Here is a 7296-nt window from a genome sequence, read left to right on the forward strand (position 1 = left end):
AAGAAGACAAGGGATTCCTCACTGGGTCAGTGCAGAGCCCGATTCCCCCACGGTTAGGGCTGGCAGATTGGCAGAGATCTTATCTGGGGCATAGGTCACATACTAACATAATGCCAATTTCGGGATCTCCTTAGCCAGCTTCTTTCAAATAAATGGGCTTCCAGAACTCGTGTGTGAACTGACTGAATGGAGACCCAGACTCCATATCCAAATCTGGAAGAAAAAAAAAATCATATTCCTAGCATAGCACCTAGCTCCAGTCTTACTCTACCAATTTTTCTAGGTTGGTGTTTTGAGAACAAAAATAATACTCATTCGAAATTATACTTGCTAAAGAACTGTATAAAGACTCCTCACCACCAGTCTCTGACCCCCTCATCCCACTCCCTAGAAATAATTGTGCTGGAAGCTGCTGGGGGTCAGTGTGGCTGACAGGCACGGTGGTGATCCCAGGTGCTGGCCAGAGCTCTATGTCTAGGGACAGACCTGGCTTAGAGTACCAAGCTACTTTTCTGCTAGTTGTACAATTTGAAATGTTACTTAACCCCTTGAAACTTCAGTGAGCTCACTTGTGAATGTGTTTAACACAAAATACCCACCTGCGAGAAAGAGGATTAAAAATGACAAGATGTAGCTGGGCAGGGTGGCACTGGCCTGTAATGTTAGCCACTCAGGAGGCTGAGGCAGGAGGATTGCAAGTTCAAAGCCAGCCTCAGCAACTTTTCCAGGCCCTAAGCAACTCAGCAAGACTCTAAATAAGATATAAAAAAGGGCTGGGGATGTGGCTCAGTGGTTAAGTGCCCAAGTTTAATCCCTGATACCCCCTCCAAAAAAAAATGATAAGTTACACTCAATACTTTGTTAGCAATCTTTCCTCCTCCAGTGTTTCAGTGTGCCTATAACAATATGTATACAGACATAACTAAGAATTTACACATTGCTCTTCAGTTTGATATTTTCTGCTTGACACTTATTTAGAATGTTTTTAGCTGCAAGTAATAGAAAACACGGAGCAAGCTACACACAGGTTTGCTTGTTTTTTTGTTGTTGTTGTTTTTCCTCATAGTGCACTTGCTAGGCAGTGGCTATGGCATGTTTTCAGCTTTTCAGAGGTCCTGTTGGGAACCCCTCTCTGTCCCTTCTCTGTCATCCTGGGTCTGCTGGCATTTGTCCGCCTGCTTGTCACCTTGTTGTCACAAAGTGGCCATCACTCTAATTACTTAGCCCACACTGAAGACTCAAAGGGGCAGAAAATAAAAAGGAAATGTTAGTTCCCTTTTATTAAGAAAGAAAAATCCTCCCCCAACCCATCCATCCACCCCCAGTAGATTTCCACCTTACAGAGCATGGCCAGATTCATGTCCTAAACATCCTGGGGATACATCTGAGTCAGTCACAGAGACTTCCTGTGGTCCAGTGTGTGGACATTTGGATAATTTTGGAAGAGTTTGTTCTTCAAACACGCCCAAGCAGTGTCCTCATATGTGCTGCAAGAGCTTCAGTGAGACACGGGCCTCGAGGAGGAACTGCTGGGTCAGAACATTTCAGTCTTGATATCACCAGGATCCTGGGAGCTTCTGGGGACTGAGGACCACAGAAGGGAGCCTGCTCTGATCCCCACAGGCCATTTTGCCGGTAACAAATAACTGTGTTTTGCCTTTCACGTGAGAAGACTGACTGTGATTCTGTCGTAATTATAGAAAAAGTAGTGGATGGATTTTTGGAGTTCTGGGCCAGTTGATGACTGAAAGATGAAGAGAGGAACCTTTGAGTGGTCTTCAGGTTTCCTTTGCAATCTGACATTGTCCTCTGATGCAGAGGATTTCCTGGGTGATGGTGCAAAATAACACCTCTCAAGGGGACCATCACATTCACCCTAGAAAAGAGAAATGTGTACTCACACGAACAGCCCTGTGGAGACATTTACCTCAACTCTATTTTTAACGTTCAGGAACTGTAAACACTCAAATGCTCCTAAGCAGCAGATGAGTAAACCAACTGGTAGATCCTTGGAATGGAATACTGCTCTGCAAGGCAAAGAACTATTGTCACATGGATCTCAACAGCATTGTGCTGACTGAAAGAAGCCAGTCTCAAAGGGCTACATAGGCATGATTCCATGTGTATGATATTCCCAAAAAGACAACATGACAGCAATGGTTGCTAAGGTTTCCAGAGTTGCTGGAGGGGGAGGTGAGGGTGCAGGAAGGGCATCAGCCAAGGGAGAGTCTTGCATGACCAAATTGTTCTGCATCCTGATTATGGAGCGATTTGCCTAAATCTGCATGTTGTGTCAAATTCACTCTGTATTTTTCTCAAAAGTCTGTTTTACTTTCGAAATACAAAGTAGATCAGAGACAGTTCTGCAAACCCTATTGGTCTACTAGTGGATCCGTGGAAAAATTAGAAATGACTATAGCAATCTTTCCACATTATGTTTGTTCTGATTATATTTATTAAGACGTAATTTAACTGTAACGATGAGTGCCATTCAAATTTAAGAAAAGTTACGACCTAACATTATTTTTATGTATTTCTTTTTCATGACATTTTTCCAGTAATTCTTTTTACCATTTAGATCCGGGGGGTGGGTGAGGGAGTGCTGGGGATGCACCCAGGACCTCAAGCATTAACCACTTGTAAGTGCCCAATTCAGTGGCGTGAGTGCATCCACATGGTTGGACAACCAGCCCCACCATCCATCTCCAGAACTTCTTCAGCTTCCAGAGATGAAACTCCATCCCCATTAAACATGAACTTCCCATGCCCCCCATCCCAGCCTCTGGCAGCCACTTTTATACTTTCTGTCTATGAATTTGGCTACTCCAGGTACCTTGCATAAATGCAACCCTACAATATCTGTTCCTTTGTGACTGCCTTATTTCACTTAGCATAGTATTCTCAGGGTCATGCACAATGTAGGCTGTGTCAGAATTTTTCTCCTTTTTAAGGCTCAATAATATTCCACTGCACGCATATACCACATTTTGTTTATCCATTCATTGGTCAATGGACATCTGGGTTGATGGCACTTTGGGGCTGTTGTGAAAAATGCTGCTTGAGCAATTATCTGTTAAGTCTCTGATTTTAGTTCTTTGGAGCATATAGCCAAAGTGGAATTGCTGAAGCACGTGATAACGTCATTTAATTTCTTGGGATGCTGCTGTTCCATTTTCGGCCAGGGCCACACCATTGCACATTCCTATCAGCCATGATCAAAGTTCCAGTGTCTCTGTATTTTCACCTACACTTGTTGTTTCCTTTTTCCTATAACAGCCATCCGAGCTGGTTTGCAGTGGTGTCTCATTTGTAGCTTAGAATGGCATTTCCCCCTGTGATTTGCAATTTGGAGCATCTTTTCATATGCCTATTGGCCATACCAGTAATTCTTTTTATTATGTTTCATAAATGTAACTATTCACAGCAGATTAGCAATGAGACAGGGAAACCAACAAGCCAGCATTTCACAGAGAGCTGCAGAGCACAGGCAGCTGGGCACTCTGCTATGTCAGGAATGAGAAGTTTGGGTAATTCAGGGGTCAGGGGGAGAAACATTGGCTTGTGCCATTTATAAGCAGTCAACTCCTGCCCTGTAAAGAGTGAGGGAGGCCTGCTATCTTGCCAGCCTCTAGCCCAGGCTGACATCAGGCGTGACAGTCATACCCTTTGCAGCTACATTTAAATGTTACAAGTTCAAGTTACCCACATGGCCTGAAAGTGCAGCTGCTGACCTTTCAGCAAATGCCAAAGTTCTTCCAGGGCAGGCGCACAGAACAGAGGGGAGACAGAGCAACTGGTGAAAGCCCGAGAGGTGCAGGGGGGCTGCATTCCCTCACTGTGATTTCAGTGCCACTGATCCATGGGTGACCACAGAGCTATTTATGACCTGCTGGACTTGGTGAAAGATGCTCACCAGTCTAAGTGCATCAGGACATTCAGACCCTCCGGGATCCTCCCAAAGACCAGAAATGTGACTCCAGAGTTTTTTAACTGGGAGATCATTCTTTGCTGGCAAAACCCTGCCAAGAAGCTCTGGGTGCACCCTCTCGTGTGGTTCCAAACATGCTCCTTCATGAAAGTCAGCATTCCTGCCTGGAACGTGGTAGACAACTTTGGGATACGCCCTATTCATGGCCACATTTATCTTAAGTGACTGTGGTTTCTGGCCACAGCTGATTGGACCAGAGGTGGACACTTGACACATGCTGAGCCAATCAGATTTTTTTTCTCCTAGAAACTTAGGTGGGACACAGAGATGTCAGTGAATTGGATGAGGATAATGGAACTAAAAGAAATGTGACCTCGCAGGTAGGAAAGCAAAGGATTCGGGTTTCACAAGATCCCCCTGAGATTCTCCAGCAAATTCCCTTTCTAATTTAGCCCTAATGAGTGGGTTTCTGTTACTTACAGTGAACCTGGCCTTGATTATGACAATAGCTATTACAATTAATATAGCAGAGCATGTTATCACAACCAACATTTGCAAAAGAAGAGACTGAGGCTCAGTGAGGTTAAAAAGCATCACCAAGCTCAGCCTTAGTACAGCCAAGGTGGTGGCACAGTGGCATGGCACAGCCAAGAAAGGTTCATTCCTCCTTCATCTCACAGTCTGAAATAGACTGCGGCTCAGGCTGCTGCCATGTTGCACCACCATCATTAAAACACACAGCTTCAGAGGTGGCCAGGAAGGAAAGAGAGAGGCTGAGCCATCCTGCACTGCTGGCCAACCTCTCCACCCCCGTCTCACTGGCCAAAACCCTGTCACATGGCCCTCATCTAAATGCAAAGGAGGCTGGGAAATGTAGTCTTCTTGGGGGGGGGAGTCCTTCTTTGGCTCACACAGCTGGTAAACGGAGACCCAAAACTTGAGCCTGCATCACCCTGACCCCAGTATAAAGGATCTCAAGGTCATCTCGGGGGCACACTGCCTTCTCTGCAGCTTGCCAGGACACCCAGCCGGGTCCCAGTTCACCCCCATCTCCACCCTCACCAGCCGGCATGTGGAGTCGCAGGGAGTCCCTGCAGCTTGCGGCTTCAGGGAAACCAAAAAGAGCATCTCAATGAAAGGGAAGGCCACTCTGGGTTTAATCCTTCAAATTCCCAGAGTGGTGTCACAGCAGCCCGTGCGCCCAGCACCCATTTGTGAGAATGGCCACGTGAAGGAAGAGTGTTCCCTGGGCTCTGTTGCATGAGGGACCCTGAATTACACTCCTTGGGGAACATGAATAGGAGATGCTGTCTAGGACTACCACAAAGCAGACTGATCCACACCAGAAGCCTGAAATTAAGGCAGTGACAAAGCCACCCTCCCTCTGGAGTTAGGGTCCTTCGACACCTCTTCCAGCTTTGGGGGGTATCCTTGGTTGCATTGGGGTTTGGGCACATCACTCCAACCTCTGTCTCAATCTTCACATTGCCTTCTGCTCTGGGTGTGTCTTGGAAAGACCTCTGTTGGATTGAGGACCCACCCAGGTCCTCTAGGATGAGCTCATCTCAAAATCATTTCTTTGATTACATCTGCAAATACCCTTTTGCCGGAAGAGTTCACATTCGCAGGGCAGAGATTTGGGCGTGGACGTATCTTTGTGGGGGACGCCATTCAACCCACCATAGGCATCTTGAAATAATTCCCGACTCTGAAGTTGGGGCCCAGGCCACAGTCACTGTGGCGTTTCGGGAACCAATGAACTTCCACCTCTGTCCCCACCTGGGCATAAGCCATGTCTAACCTGCCCACAGTGGCAAATCCAGGGCATATGAGGCTTCATGTCACAATGGAAGGACATTCTCTTCACTTTTAGCAAAAGTCCCAAGCAGCAAGTATGCTCTCGTGGAGAAATCCTCTGGCTGATTTGTTTTAAAATACTTAGAATGTAGGCCGCAGGCCCACTGTGACCTTGGAAGTTGAGAGTTATGCTTATGAAACAAACCTCCAGCAAAAATCAGACCTAAGAGTAGGAAAGGGGAAGAGGGGCCAAATCCTGCTAATGGCAATGCTGAGAAAGTCGAGAGACTTAGCAGCCAAGTATTTGCATGGTGAGAGGAGGCACTTTCCTTCATGAGGGAACATTATGTGTTTGATCAGGAGGAGAAAGAGTCTCCCATTTTAGGAGCAGTGTGACACCATGGAGCCCAGCGTTCTGGGCATCTCTGTGTGACTCTCCTGTAAGTGTGACCCTTCGTAGCCTCTGTCCAAGGGCAGCAGCCAAGAATCTCTGAGGTCACATCCAACTCTGAGATTCTAAGGGTCATCAGTGGAGAATCACTATTTCTCTGTGTCCGTGTCTGTCTTTCTCAGAGCGGATATGGGGAGACGTGGGCATGCCCACAATAGGATGCAAATAAGCATCCATTGAAAATATGACAGGGGAAATGGGTCTTCTAGTTATTTTGCTCGGCTTCCTCACAGCACCAGGGTGGGGAAGAATTGTTTCCATACAGCTGTCACTAGCATAGGAAGGGGCCCCCAGACTGCTTCATGTCCTCCAAAGCTTTGAGAACCTGGCACCAACTGAGCTCAAGGGTTAAAACTGAAAAGGTGCTTTGTGAGTCCAAGGACTTTCCTGAGCGGGCCAGCCACAGCTGGAGTGGGGGAGATGCTCGGATTTGGGTCCAAGCAGAATGAATTAGGAGTGTTTGAAGGGCAAGAAGCAGTATTTACACAGACATATATTTTAAGTTCACAAGTGAAAAACTACACATTTTATGCACACACACACACACACACACACACACACACTTAAATCTAGAGCTCAAGAAAGGCCACCAGTATTACTTGATACCTGATATAAGTGGCCACGATTTTGAACTTCTGGTCCAGAAAGACCCAAGCTTAGCTAAGGGGTGGACTGTTCATAGAGGAAGATTGGTGCAGTACACTCTCGCTTGCCCTAACTTGCATTTCCTTAAATCTGGATCTTATGACAAGTGCTTTTCCTTATGGTAACTGGACCCTTGGAATTATTGGACTCTATTAGTTTAATAAATTATTTATAAAACACTCTTATAGAAAGTCACCACTGAATAGCAAGGCACACCTCCCCTGGTGACTCAGGCAGCTATGCCCGTAGTGGAGGAAGCCAAGCCTGCACAGTTACCCCCATACACAGCTCCTGAAGAGTGCTCTCATTTCTCGTTCTGGTGGGCTGGGACTTCATGGGACAACACATAGGAGAAGCAAGATCCTTAAACCCAGGGTTTAGTGTCCAGAATGTCTGGGTTCACATCCCAGCTCTGCCACTCACTGGCTGAGTGACAGCCTGGTCTCCACTCACTGGAGACCTGGGGCAGATTTCA

Source organism: Ictidomys tridecemlineatus, chromosome 13, assembly GCF_052094955.1.
Source record: "Ictidomys tridecemlineatus isolate mIctTri1 chromosome 13, mIctTri1.hap1, whole genome shotgun sequence".
NCBI classification, from domain to species: Eukaryota; Metazoa; Chordata; class Mammalia; order Rodentia; family Sciuridae; genus Ictidomys; species Ictidomys tridecemlineatus.